The 15,904-nt window shown below is 37.1% G+C and overlaps 1 non-coding gene across 1 annotated transcript; it reads right to left on the reverse strand.

The window, feature by feature from the left end:
- Positions 1–15,326: 15,326 nt before the first annotated feature.
- LOC130978686 (small nucleolar RNA R71) lies at positions 15,327–15,430 on the reverse strand. The gene has a single exon (XR_009086305.1). It is a non-coding gene; the product is annotated as a small nucleolar RNA R71 (small nucleolar RNA).
- Positions 15,431–15,904: the final 474 nt, after the last annotated feature.

Genomic DNA, 15,904 nt, shown 5'->3' on the forward strand with positions numbered 1-15,904 from the left:
CCAAAACCAACACTCTTTCAAATTCTTGGGGAAAAATTTTCACAGTACCTCTCCAAAAATTGGAGTTTACCACCTGTCACGGGTTCCCTCAAACCAATCTCAGTACCGCATCAACATTTCGATTTAATGGTTTTCACATTCGTCTTTCAAAACCAATCATTATAAATCTCAAACTAAAACCAAGTGACCAAACATCACAGTACTCATCTCTCAAACACAACAACTTGCACTCTCTCATCATCTAAATCCAATTGTGCATTAATGATAATTTCCTCATCCGCTTTAGAACCATCAAAGCTCGTAGCCGCAATCATTTCCAACTATTTGGGGATCATTACTTGCAGTAACCTGCTTAACCTTTCTAGTATTCAAACATAAGATACTATAGTAAACTTTTACAACTCCTATTCGTAGCTATCCTGTGTTACTGCTTCCACAAGTTTCTGCTGCTTTATTCTGATCTCTCGTCTAGTACGAGCTCTATCACTTACTTTCTCAAGTACTCAACCACAACTTAGCATTACTGGCATTCACTAGATTTCTATCTATGATAGCCAAAATCATATACCAACTTAATCGTACTTTTAACACGTTGTTACCGATCTTTCGCTTACCAATTCCCAAACCGTCGGATCTAACGGTATCACCCGTTGTTGTAGTGAACACACGACCTTGTTGTTGGCCCTTGGTAGTATTCTGGTTGACCTTCTTAGGTCGTTTCCAGGACACATGTCCAACTCCTCTACAACCATGGCAAAGTCCCAATCTACCCCAACACGGAGTTTCCGGATGATGGCTTTGACATCGCCCACTAGTCATTCCACTCTGAGGTTGCTTTCCGTTAAAGGCCTACCTAATCATTTATGCTCTCCAAACCTTCTATTAAAATAACTTAGGGTTATCTAGAACAGATCATAATTTTTCATTCGACCATGTATTATGAGTGAATACCAGCCTTTAGCATTATCTAAAGTGGTAAAGAATTAAGTTATCAGTTTTCTTATTACCTCAGGTACAAAAATCGGACCTGGCAGTCTCCCAGTCCTTCCAGTGTGGGCAATCTCTGACCAAATGTCCTAGCTTTCCGCAATTGTAACACCAACCCGAACCATAACGACACGGTCTATTTGGGCGATGACCTCCACATCTTTGATAGCTCAAAACATCCGAAGCAGCCACTATTTGTTTTTCCTACCTTTTCCTTGGAAATTCTTATTCGTCGCAAGCTTATTTTGCCTTTGAGGAAAACATTGTGGGTATCCTCTTCTCTTAAACTCTTGACCCCTTGTTGGGTACTCTTGATTGTGCTCTCTACGGTGGAACTCCCGACGGTCATTCTTCGCCTCAACAGCCTTCCTCACACATTCTTCAGCAATACGGCTCTTGTTCACAAGTTCGGAGAAAACCCTAATCTCCATCGGTCCAACGGAGCTCAGGATTTTACTTCGAAGTCCTCCCTCATACTTAATACACTTCCATTCCTCGAAGTCTCCCGGGGTTCCTTGACACATACGAAAAAACCTGAATAACTCCTCAAATTTATCCGTATACTCAGATACGGACATTGTACCCTGCTTCAGTTGCAGTAATTCAAGTTCCTTAACCGTTCTAGCAGAATTTGGGAAGTACTTCTTATAAAATTCCACTTGGAAGGCACCCCAGGTGATAGGATCATTCCCCTGCTGTAGGAGACGTCGAGCCCCTTGCCACCAATGCGATGCTTCCCCCGTGAGCAGATAGGTAGCAAATTCAACAGACTGCTCTTCAGGCACCAACTGCGCTTGCAGTGCTCGCTCCATGGCCTGAAACCAGGTGTCAGCTTCAGTCGGATTAGTGGTTCCCTTGAACTTAGGTGGATTAACCTTTAAGAAAGTTGCCAGTGTCATCGGGCCCTGAGCTTCACTTCCGCCATTGCCATTATTGTTTATCTGTTGCCCAAGAGCCTCCGCAGTGGTCTGCATAGTAGCAGCCATATTCTCCAACACCGCCATAAGGTTTACCAGGTTATTCGGGTTGATTTCCGGTTCCTGAGTACTAGTACGATCTCTCTCACGTCCCCGACCGGGTCCATGAGGCGCCATCTGGTTCCTATACACACCAAACAATCGATATCAAGTTGATCAGTCTCAATATTGGAAGTATAGTGCTTCAAAGTACCAAAGGTACACTCATGAACTTCATGCTAGATGTATCGGTTAGATACCCTAACTAGCACAGGCACAAACTCAGAGTATGCATTGAAACATAAGCAGTTCCATCCCTCAGGCTCACGAGGACGAACTGCTCTGATACCATAATGTAACACCCTAATATTCAAATTCTTATACTCGAGTCATAAGTCAATGATACTACGGTGGTAAGACTCTCAGGTGGATTTTTAATATATAAATATAGGTAATTTTCGAATGGAGTATTAATCGAGAAGCCTAAAAAGAGTAGAAATAAAATCGCGAAGACATATCACTCACGTTTTGACAACGAAAAGTTAAACTGTTAAGCCGAACGCGATATACGGACAAGGCATAAAGGAGATTAAGAGATAGATAAAAAATAGATATTTATAGCATAAGTAAATAGCCACTAGTCGCGACCCGCAAAGTTTAGGCCGGCTAGGGTACAGTATGAAAGTAGTTGACAACAGTATATCCTAATCTCTCACAAAGGAAACATAAGAGCCTCTATAGGCAAGTTTCAAAAGAGTTCAATACATAATATAATCTTTTCAAAACAAAGGTCGAGAGATTCTAAGCAAAACACAAAGTAGAGAAAATAAAGATCTTCGTCGTCTCTCAGATGAACCACAGCTCACTTCTGAGCACCTGGACCTGTATCTGAAAAACAAGAGATATATACGGAATGAAAACCCCGGGCCCATGGGTTCCCAGTACGATAAAAGTGCCAAATAAATACAATGCACTGCAATAAAAACTCACTAAGCAATCCTAAACTTCTTCACCAAATATCCAGCCTAGATTCTCACTAATCCATGAATAGGCAACTGTCGTAAGGAGATACTAAGTCTAGTTCAGGTGACACATGTTTCCCAACTCACTGACTCTTCCACGAATCAGACCCAGAATCATAAGCAAAACCATCACCAGTTGTTATGCCTCAGTAACTCTATATCAATACATCATACCCTCGCCTGGAGCTAGTGAAATCACATCACTGCGTCTACCTAGAGGGCTCAAATTATCTCATCCAATGATCATCATCATCATGCAATTGCATCATTAATTCATCTCATCAAGAACAGCCCTCAACCTCCACCGACACCAACATGAGGGGCCTTTCAGTTGTACAAACACAAGCAATATAGGCAAGTAATACACAATTAAGGTACAAGTAGAACAAGTAGCACATAATCAGGTAACTTAGCATATATAATGTAGAAATCCAAAACAAATAGGCAAACCCAAACAATTCAAACATATGCAAATGATGAATGCCTGCCCTATGGCTGATGATATCATCTGTCGGTTATCAAGCCAACCCGACGTGTCCAGTAGCTAACCTGGGCACAGTCTCTCTGTTGCGTATTAATATCATTAGAGGAAATATGTGCCCTGTCACTATTAGAGGGTATCTGTGCCCTGTCGCCATTAAAGAGTATCAGTGCCCTGTCACCCTTACAACCATAGAGAAAACACAAGCATGCTTACATTCAACATTTTCCATCATTATTCATTTATCATATTCGTTCATTTATCATATATGCCTTTATACTCAGCCATAATCCATAATGGCTTTGCCGTAACTCGACAATAACTCAGCCATCCGGCTCACAGTTCAATCCAAAACTAGCCAATTTATCAACATGGCTCCGCCGTATCCGGCAATAACTCAGCTATCCGGCTCATGGTTCAATCAAGAACCAACCATTTATCAATAATTATAGCCCTTCGGCTCATGGCATACACGGTATTTCCACCGCCATCCTCCACATCTCATATAATCATCTTTGATAATCATTGATCACAACTTTTCCCCTTGCTTCATTCGCAAGTTACCACATCCCCTAGCTCATTCCTCTTTGCTAGGCATATCATAATGATTTAATACATAAGGGGTGAGATCAGAGGCTTAGAAGTATGAGATTTAGCTTTTAAAACTCACAAATCAACTTTGGGATGAAAACAAGGCCACGCGCACGTGTACTTCACGCGCACGCGTGGATGGCCACAAAGCTCATCGACACGTATGCGTCATACACGCCGACGCGCGGATTGAAACATAACCAGATGATGCGTACGCGTCAGCCACGTGTACACGTGGGTGCATTTGCGCCCCAAGCACAAAACTGGCACAACTCTGGCACAACTCTCGGGAAAATGGCTGGGCATTGGGTGCAGCGCATCGACGCGCATGCGCACACCACGCGCACGCGTGGATGGTGCCTTCTTGAAGAATGACGCGTACGCGCCAAGTGCGCCTACGCGCGGGGGGTCATTCTGTTAAAAAATTTTCTAAGTTAAAAGCTACAGAATTCACAAATTCAACCCCCAATCTTTCGACGGACATAACTTTCTCATTTTAAATCATTTTTTGCCCGTTCTTCGAACGGCATGGACATCCCGGATCCAACTTCACTTCTAAACAAGTTTGGCACAAAACAGAAATTCGCAGTCCAGGTTATGTCCTGTCAAAGTATGCCCAAAAACCATGTTTTCACTCAAAACCACAAGGTGCCATTTTCAAAACAAGCCATTTCCAACTCTTTTCAAAATCAACCAAAACATGCCAATTTCATCCCTTTTTTTTTGAAATCAATCAAAGTATAACAAAATCGACATTAAGCCTCCTCAACTCATACACTAACACATTATCACAATTCACAAAACCGCCATATAACCATTTTTACCCATTTCAAACAAATGGCTAAATTACAAACACATTAACATGTCATACATCTTTTCTCATCCCAATTTCCAACAATACTATTTCCAATCAATCATCATTATGCATAATCAATATCATACTCACTGTCACATGGTTTCACCCATAAATTAATCTTAATAATTTCTCAAGTATATATCACAACATACATATCTCTCATGCATCATCATACCATCGAGGCATCAATAATCATGATCACATATATGACCACAGAACATACCTCAACCAAAACCAAACATATCTCATCTATACAATTTCACCCAAAATTACCAGTTTCCACACTTCAACTCCTCAAACCTCATTATTCAATAACCAACCCAATCATTCATATATTCATTATCTGAAATTCATCCAATCACTTGTGTCATCATACAATGCACACATCAACTTACCTTTCTTACCTCTTTCCGGCCTCTGGCCCAAAATTTACGGCCTCCGGCCCAATTTCACAATTTAAATGCATAAACCACAAATCAATACTCATTACCCAATACATCAAATTTTCAATACACCAAGCATACAAGGCCACACAATTCTCAACCCAATCATTAATTCACATTACATACCAACTATGCATATTAGCACCAACCATTTACACAATCCAAACATAATCCTAGGGCATCTAGCCTAGGAATTCTCATCACACCACACGGTACTTAAATGAAACTTAAACCATACCTCTTGTAGCCAAGTCAATTGAGCCTTTTCTTTGGAAGTCTCCACCAACCTTAGCCCCAAGCCTCACCAAAGCTCCTCAAGCAACACCAATCTCCCAATTGTGCACCAAAACCATCAAATGCACTAACATAACCAATATCACATACATACATCAATCTAGGGCTCATAAAAATGACAATTCACAAGGGTTGGAGGGTTTCTTACCATAACCCACTGAAGTTTGTGATGAATATCACCCATGGCTCATACTAGAGCACTCCTAAACAACCAAAATCACAAGGTTTTCTCAAAACCCAAACCAAATTCAAATTTGAAGAGGAAAATGAAAACTGGGCAGAGGATAGTGGATTACTCACCACAAAACTTAGATAGAATTGTAGAAGATGAGAAGAGCGACGCGTGGCCAAAAACGGCTCGTCAATCGGAGCTCCGTAGCTCAAGTTATGGTGATTTGAAGATCAAAGAGAGTTAGGTTTTCTCTCTTCTCTTCTCTCTTCCCAATTTCAGCGCCCAACACCCCTTCTTTAGGGCAAAATAAGCTGAAATACTCATAACAAATGTTTATATATGTTGGGTCTTGGGCCCACTTAGGCCCGGTTCACTTATTTTTGTCCGTTGGCCCAATTTTGGACCAAAACCTTTAAGATTAGCGCTCTAATTCGCACTTCAAATATTTCTACCTCCCCTAATTATAATTCCTCATTTATTAATCTTATTTACTCATAATCAATTTTCTCAGCTGCAGTACCAGACAGATCTTAGCCGGTACTTCCGGTCAAAATTCCACTGCGCGCTTTTACGCAGAAAACTATGTTTTCCGACTCGAAAAAATTCACTGAATCCAAATATCATATTTAAGTCATCAAATTCCAATTTCCAAATCTTCCAACCATATTCACTCCTATTTAACTTATTATTTAATTAATTTCGGTTAGACCAGGTATTACATTTTCACTTATTATCATCCCTTATCTTGCAAGTTGTTAAATTCTTTTCAATAATTCAATTTAATTGTGGATTTGATTTGATTGTGATTGCTTTAGCCCTTATTTTCATACATGCTTTCTTAGGAATTGATTTATTTTGACCAAGTAGTTGCATGCACGTAGATAGGTTGCATTTAGATAGCTTTCATTGAATAAATGTTGATACCCTTTCTTGTCCTTCTTGAGTTTAGCATGAGGACATGTCAATGTTTAAGTGTGGGTAGATTGATAAACTACAATTTTATGGTTTATCTTGTATTGAATTTGGTGGATTTTATCAACTTTTTTCACATTTATTCATCAATTTAGCATGGTTTTGTAAATTCTCCCTAAATTATGCTTAAGAGTGAAAACATGCTTTTTAGACCCTTAAATTGCTAAATTTAATCCACTTTAACTCTATTCGATGCCTTGATATGTTTGTTGAGTAATTCCAGGTTTATAAGGCAAGGATTAGATTGAAAAAGTGAAGAAAAAGCATGCAAAGTGGAGAATTCATGAAGAAATGAGGATTTGGGAATCTGCCATGTGACGCGTATGTGTATGCGTGACTTGAAAAATCGCAATATAACGCATACGCGTGACATTCTGCGTACGCGTGTCAAACGACATGTGACTTCATTAAAGAACACGCTGAGGGCGATTTCTGAGCTCATCCAGGCCCAGATCCAACTCATTTCTGAAGTTATTTGAGGACAAATTTAAGATGGAACAAGGGCAGAGCAATTAGGGTAGTTTAGTAACATGCTTTAGGTCATATTCTAGAGAGAAAAGCTCTCTCTTCTCTCTAGAATTAGGATAGATTTAGGATAGATTTCTCTTAGAATTAGATTTAATTATTGCTTTGATTTCGTTTCTTTGCAATTTATTGTACCTACATCTTTGTTCTTTTAGTTTTATTTGCTATTTCTTTTATTTTGTTACTTTTATGTTTATGACTCTTTGTTGATTTCAATTTCCATTCATGCAATTTATATTTTCATGTTTCTTATTGCCTAATTGAGTTGTTATTGGTATTCTCTTGCCTTTGATAGTTGTAGATTTTATATTCCTTACAATTTAATATGCTTTCCTTTTATGCCTTCCAAGTATTTAATAAAATGCTTGGTTGGATTTTAGAGAAGATTTTTGTGTTCTTAGCTTGGGTTGAGTAATTGGAGACTCTTGAATTGTCAAATTCTTTTTGTTGATTGGTAATTGAGGATAACTAATTGGTTTGAATTTCACTAAAGCTAATCTTTGATTAGGACTTGTGGAATATAGTCAATTTTGCTCACTTGACTTTCCTTCAGTTGTTAGAGGTCAACTAAGTGAGAGCAAAAGACAATTACCATCACAATTGAGGATGATAATAAGGATAGGAATTCCATTTCTCACCTCCTGCTAAGACCTTTCTTATTTGTTAGCTTATTTTCTTGTTATTGACATTTCTTATTCATCATTATAAAACCTCAAAATCACCTCATAACCAATAACATGCACACTTTTCTGCAATTTCTTTGATAGATGACCCAAGATCTAATACTCTCGGTATTTTTATTGGTTTACACTTGTGACAAACAAAATTAAACTTTGATTGAGGGTTGTTTATCAGTTCGGAACTATACTTGCAACGAAGTGATTTCTTTTAAAGAGAAGAAATTCTAGACTGACAGTAACCTACTTTCAAACACCAAGACAGGTGAATAACGTCTTGTACATCCACAACCAGTTAGGTTAGGAGCCCGCATGATTGTTAAAATGACAAGACAATTGTTCTGGTTTGGGGAAGAAATGATGCATAGATTTTCTACGTCGGAGTTGAAGATGATCCTGACTTCTCGTAACTCATCTAACTCATCTTGGGTGATGGTAGATGGGATAGATTTCACCTCTTCTAAAACTCAAGAGTAAAGATCCACTCACCGAGTTGGATTAGGACCTGTGGCAGGTGTTAAGGATGATGTTCTATAGCTCGAGATTAGGGATTATCTTCCTCCTTGGCATCTCAGATAAACTTACAGGGACATGACCACTATGTTAGAAAAAAAAAGTTTGAGGAGAACGCTAAAGGAATCTGAAAGGGAATCTTATAAATTACCAGAAGGGAAAAGAAAATGCCTTAGGAAAGAAGAGGAAAAACTAATATTTAAAATAGGAAAAAAACTAAATAGTGGTACCTCTACTAGACTATAATTATTCAAACAGAGAAAAATTAAAATCATTGATGATTCAATCAAAAGTTTGCAATGGGTGTGCATGTCTACAGTAATAACCGAAGCATTAAGGTAGAAGCATCAACAAGAAGAAATTTTTTACCCATTACTCATATTAAAAGCAACAAGTACGATTCAAGAATGGGAAATGAGAAATAAAAGTTTCTTTATGTGGGTAAAAGGCGACTGTCGCAAGTATTTGTAGAAGAATGGCTAGTGTAATTTCTTCAGGCACTCAGAAGCATTGGAAGAGAGCAAGAGAATATGAAGGATTTCTTCGAAAGGAAAAGGAAATATTTTTCATATTTAGTTCGAAATGGAAGTGAAGGTTGAAGAGGAGTTTTTTAATTGAAAATTAAAAGTGGCAATGATTGATCGAGAGAGAAGTAGTAACTAAAACTTAACGGTTCGAAAACTAGGAGAAGATTGCAACTGTTTAAAAGAAATAGAAAAGTTTTCTGAGATATTTTTTGTCTCTTAAAATTCAGTGGGCGCAAAAAAACCTATGTGGGCTTGGTCCATCAAACTTGGATTTTCTTGGCAAAATCGTAAGCCAAAAAATTCAAGTTGGGGCACTGTTCTGGACAAGAATAGCATGTTGAGAATCCGATTAAGTGAGAATAATATTATTGTCATAATTTCTCTTTTTAAAACCATATTTTAGTGGCAATTGTACATTTGTCATTAATACCATAGATTATAATAGCAAGTTAAACTATGATCACTAAAAGAAGCTAAAATTTTAAAAATAACAACAAACATAATGCAAAAATATCTCCACTCTCTCGATGCCTCACCACTCTACCTCACACAAACTACTCTTTTAATGCCTCATTCTCTCTGAGAACCACACACCATTCTTCTTCTTATTTTCATATCTCATTCATTCCACTTCTTCAAGCTTGAGTCCTTCTCTCAAATTTCTTCCATGTTTTCATCTCAATGTTAATCGCAATCTGAATCCTTTTCTCAGACAAGCTGGTGCTGATTTCGATTGAAATCTGAATCGCACTCTAGTCATCAGGTACGAGTGCCTCAATCTCCCTATCAATTCTGATTCTTATGCTCCCAATTTGTGTTCTACTGAAACCTGGGACTTTTTCATAATTCTTTTTGGTTCAATATACATTGCTGAAGTTTAATTATTACTATTGTTCTAAAATATTTATTTGATAGGATGAATTAGGATTAGTAGAATAGGAAATTAAGCTTTGATTTTGCGCCTTTATTTAATAGTTATAGATAGAAGCAGGAGGTGATTTTGATTTGAGGAGTTAAGTTAGAAGAAAAGTTAAATATAGGGCTACAACATTTGAGAGTTAGAGGTTTGATTGGCCGGATTTGGTTTGAGATTTATAGCTATTATACATTTGTAAAGCTGTTTTGGCATGGATGAATTAATATTTTTGTTTATATTTGATGAAAACCATGTATTTCCTTTAACTTTTTATATTTAATGAGTTAAATTTAATCTTAGCTGATTGAATGTTAGGGTTCTTTCCTTATTCTAATTAGGCGTGGCTTCAAATTGTGTTATTTTTATTGCTTGGCTCTCTTTAATTTCTAGGGTTTGAAGCCTTATTCAAATTGAATATCTGTTTGATGAAGAGAAATAAGCCTCTACATCTTGCATTCCTTACGTCAAAGCCTTCTTGTTGATACTATCTTTGAGTCCTTGCTATGTTTCTTCTTATTCATAACTTCGAGTAGGTTGTAGACATGTTTTAGATTTCACATGGTTATTCCGATGAGTGGTTATAATTAGGATTTAGGATTTAGGTTGATGAAAGAACTATACAAAAATATAAGAAAGAAGCTAAAGATATTGTATAAATATTTTTGGCCCCCCTTTAATATTTTATCTAGCTCCGCCCCTGTCTACTGCGTTAACACAACATCATAATATAGGTGTAAATAAGTATCAAACAAGTTCATAAATGAGTATGCGATCCTGTAGTATAGGCAAAGTCATGGAAATAGAACATTTAATTAAGCTCCGCTAATTATGTCCATTTGACTTTTTAACTTGGGCTTTGATGAGCGGATAATTTATACGCTTTTTGGCATTGTTTTTAGTATGTTTTTAGTAGTTTGAGTTGAGTTTTTAGTATATTTTTATTAGTTTTTAGTTAAAATTCACTTTTCTGGACTTTACTATGAGTTTGTGTGTTTTTCTGTGATTTCAGGTATTTTCTGGCTGAAATTGAGGGATCTGAGCAAAAATCAGATCCAGAGACTCAAAAGGATTGCAGATGCTGTTGGATTCTGACCTCCCTGCACTCGAAGTGGATTTTCTGGAGCTACAGATACCCAATTGGCGCGCTCTCAACGGCGTTGGAAAGTAGACATCCTGGGCTTTCCAGCAATATATGATAGTCCATACTTTGCCCAAGATTTGATGGCCCAAACCGGCGTTCAAAGTCACCTCAAGAAATTCCAGCGTTAAACGCCGGAACTGGCACCTAAATGGGAGTTAAACGCCCAAACTGGCATAAAAGCTGGCGTTTAACTCCAAGGAGAGTCTCTGCACGAAAATGCTTCATTGCTCAGCCCAAGCACACACCAAGTGGGCCCGGAAGTGGATTTCTATGTCATTTACTCATCTCTGTACACCCTAGGCTACTAGTTTTCTATATATAGGACCTTTTACTATTGTATCATCATCTTTTAAATCTTTTAATCTTTTGATCATGTTTTTATGATTGAACCCTCTTTGGGAGGCTGGCCTCACGGCCATGCCTAGACCTTGTTCTTATGTATTTTCAACGGTGGAGTTTCTACACACCATAGATTAAGGTGTGGAGCTCTGCTGTACCTCGAGTATTAATGCAATTACTACTGTTCTTCTATTCAAGTCCGCTTGTTCTTTGTCCAAGATATCACTTGTTCTTCAACTTGACGAAGGTGATGATTGACACTCATCATCATTCTCACTTATGAACAAAGTGACTGACAACCATTCTTGTTCTACAAGCATACGAGGCTCTAGTGAATATCTCTTGGATTCTTTAACCGGAATCTTCGTGGTATAGGCAAGAACTGATGGCGGCATTCAAGAGAATCCGGAAGGTCTAACCTTGTCTGTGGTATTCTGAGTAGGATTCAATGATTGAATGACTGTGACGTGCTTCAAACTCCTAGCAGGCGGGGCGTTAGTGACAGACGCAAAAGAATCGATGGATTTTATTCCGGCCTGACCGAGAACCGACAGCTGAATTCCGCGTGCTGTGACAGAGCATATGCAATCGTTTTCACTGAGAGGATGGGAGGTAGCCACTGACAACGGTGAAACCCTACACGAGCTTGCCATGGAAAGGAGTAAGAAGGATTGGATGAAGACAGTAGGAAAGCAGAGAGACAGAAGGGAAGGCATCTTCATACGCTTATCTGAAGCTCTCACCAATGATATACATAAGTATCTCTATCTTTATCTTTATGCTTTATTCATCATCTATACCCATTTGAGTCTGCCTGACTGAGATTTACAAGGTGACCATAGCTTGCTTCATACCAACAATCTCCGTGGGATCGACCCTTACTCACGTAAGGTATTACTTGGACGACCCAGTGCACTTGCTGGTTAGTTGTGCGAAGTTGTAGTGATCACAATTTCGTGCACCAGGCTTATAAATAGCTATGGGATCCTTTTATTTATATTCATATAGTTGTGTAACCCTATTGTGTAATGTGCAGCTTGAGATTTAGACTATTAATATGATTATTTTACTTTTACTTTTCAAAATTCAGTATGTGAACCTTCACAATTATTTCGTTTTATTGTATTTCTAACTATATGTCTGTATTTGAATTATGGACACTTAAAAGCCATATAATTGTAAGGGTATTCGACGTGTTCATGTTGGTAGGTATATGGCTTATAAAATAAACACAAATGAGGAGGAGAGGGTAAAGGTATGGATAATTTTATAATTTATTTTTTTCCCATTTTTTATGTGGTTAGCTTAGAACTCATAATCAGGATAAAATTGTAAATTTGTAATAATTGCAGGAAAAACAGTTGAAGTTGGAAGACTTCATTTTAAGACGGAATCAACACGATTTATAATTTTATGGAAAATCAGTTGAAGTTAGAAAATTATCCTTAGATCTATTTTCCATATTTTTATATCTTAATAATTATATGGTCATTTAAGAAAAAAGCCTGATTTTGTTGAAACGTTTCGTTTGTTGGACAAAAGAATATTATAGGTCATATCCAAGTTTATACCATTTTTATTTGAAATCTCTTTTTATAATTTTCACTATAGCTTGTCTCCTACCACTAGCTATAGGATTATCTTCATTTAATTCACTCCTAATTGGAGCCTCTAAATGTCTTATCAAAACATGTTCGTCACATTTCGAAAAAAAATCTTGTTCTTAATTTGAGTGGGGAGTGTTATTTATCTTCTTCAATTCAAATGAAGCATCAAACACCAAGAAGGTTGAAATGTTGGTAGTTTTTTTGGCAAAGTGCTGGATAAATTTAGAATCTCAAGGATGTTCTTTAAAGGGTTGTATAGTTCATAGAATAATTTTTCATTCCTAGATCTAGATTGTATAATTGGGCTGAAAATAATTTGGTAGTTTTATGAATCATTTGAGCATTTTCAGGTTGTTCAAATGTTATTTTCTTCATGTTCTGGTAGCTTTATCTATCCTATAGTTTTCGAAAAATCATTTACTTATGAAATGATTTCATACTTAATTGTCCTAATCAATCATAGTATTTTTAAAGTTATTTTACTAACTATTATATCATCTTTTCAGATGTCATGTTTTTGCCAATATCTGGGCTAATTGGTACTAACTTGCAAACAAGAGTGGACAAAAGTATTTGCCATGGTAGGATAGTCCTTGTTTATTTGAAGTGCTTGATGCTATTCAAGTTTCTTTATGGGATCCCAAAGGACCTTTTAGGTAATATATTTCTGAGAATATTATTTATCTATTCCCCCTTCTAAATTTCGTTGTAGGTTTCTAATTTTATTTCAAATTTTCAGCTTTAGTAAGTTTGGTGTCTTGCATGCATTGTTATTTGATTCTTGTTGCATTTTGATTATTAAAAAAATCCAAAAATATTTTTAATTTGTGTCTTTTCAAGTCAATAACACAAAGAATTGAAGATTCAGAACATACTACAGAGGAATTATACAGAAAAAGCTGGGCATTCAAAAATGCCCAGTGAAGAAGACAGACTGGCGTTTAAACGCCAGCCAGGGTACCTGGCTGGGCGTTTAACGCCCAAAAGGGTAGAGTTTTGGGCGTTAAACGCTAGAATGTGCACCATTCTGGGCGTTTAACGCCAGGATGGCACAAGGGGGAAGATTTTGTTTTCAAAATCAATTTTTTTCAAATTTTCAAAGTTTTTCAAAATCAAATCTTTTTCAAATCATATCTTTTCAATCAAATGTTTTCAAAATCAATTTCTTTCCTTTTTAAAAGATACTTGCTAACAATTAATGATTTGATTGAACATTTCAAGTATGTTGCCTTTTCTGTTGAGAGAGGTTTTAATGTTTGAATCATATCTTTTCTTGTTAGGCAAGTCATTAATTTTTAAAATCATATCTTTTCAAATTGTTTTCAAATCATATCTTTTAAAATTGTTTTCAAATCATATCTTCTCAATCACATCTTTTTAAAACCATAACTTTTCAATCATATCTTTTTAATCACATCTTTTTCAAAATAAGTTTTCAATCAAATCTTTTTTAATTTCTAATTTCAAAATCTTTTTCAAAAATCACTTTACTTCTTTCCCACTTTTGTTTTCGAAAATCAATTAGTGTTTTTCAAAATGTTTTCAAAATCTTTTACTTAATTTTCGAAAATTACTTCCCTTCTTCTCACATCCTTCTATTTATGAACTAACTCTATTCCTTAATGCAAAATTCGAACTCCATCTTCTTTGATAAGTTCGAATTTTCTACTTCTGTCTTCTACTTTTCTTTTCCTCTGACACCTCAAGGAATCTCTATACTGTGACATAGAGGATTCCATATTTTCTTGTTTTCTTCTCTTTCATATGAGCAGGAACAAAGACAAAGGCATTCTTGTTGAAGCTGACCCTGAACCTGAAAGGACCTTGAAGCGAAAGCTAAGAGAAGCTAAGGCACAACTCTCTGTAGAGGACCTAACAGAAATCTTCAAAGAAGAAGAACCCATGGCAGCCGAAAATAACAACAATGCCAACAATGCAAGGAAGGTGCTTGGTGACTTTACTGCACCTACTCCCGACTTCTATGGGAGAAGCATCTCTATCCCTGCCATTGGAGCAAACAACTTTGAGCTTAAGCCTCAATTAATTTCTCTAATGCAACAGAATTGCAAGTTCCATGGACTTCCATTGGAAGATCCTTATCAGTTCTTAGCTGAATTCTTGCAAATCTGTGACACTGTCAAGACTAATGGGGTTGACCCTGAGGTCTACAGACTTATACTATTCCCTTTTGCTGTAAGAGACAGAGCTAGGACATGGTTGGACTCTCAACCTAAAGAAAGCCTAGACTCATGGGAAAAGCTAGTCAATGCCTTTTTGGCAAAGTTCTTTCCACCTCAAAAATTGAGTAAGCTTAGAGTGGAAGTCCAAACCTTCAGACAGAAGGATGGAGAATCCCTCTATGAAGCTTGGGAAAGATACAAACAATTAATCAAAAAATGTCCATCTGACATGCTTTCTGAATGGAGCATCATAGGTATTTTCTATGATGGTCTCTCTGAACTATCCAAGATGTCTTTGGATAGCTCTGCTGGAGGATCTCTTCATCTGAAGAAGACGCCTACAGAGGCTCAAGAACTCATTGAAATGGTTGCAAATAACCAATTCATGTACACTTCTGAAAGGAATCCTGTGAACAATGGGACAAGTCAGAAGAAATGAGTTCTTGAGATTGATGCTCTGAATGCCATTCTGGCTCAGGACAAGATATTGACTCAACAAGTCAATTTGATTTCTCAAAGTCTGTCTGGAATGCAAAATGCACCAAACAGTACTAAGGATGCTTCATCTGAAGAAGAAGCTTATGATCCTGAGAACCCTTCAATGGAAGAGGTGAATTACCTAGGAGAACCCTATGGAAACACCTATAATTCTTCATGGAGAAATCACCCAAATTTCTTATGGAAGAATCAAGAGAGACCTCAACA

Source organism: Arachis stenosperma, chromosome 4, assembly GCF_014773155.1.
Source record: "Arachis stenosperma cultivar V10309 chromosome 4, arast.V10309.gnm1.PFL2, whole genome shotgun sequence".
Taxonomy (NCBI): domain Eukaryota; kingdom Viridiplantae; phylum Streptophyta; class Magnoliopsida; order Fabales; family Fabaceae; genus Arachis; species Arachis stenosperma.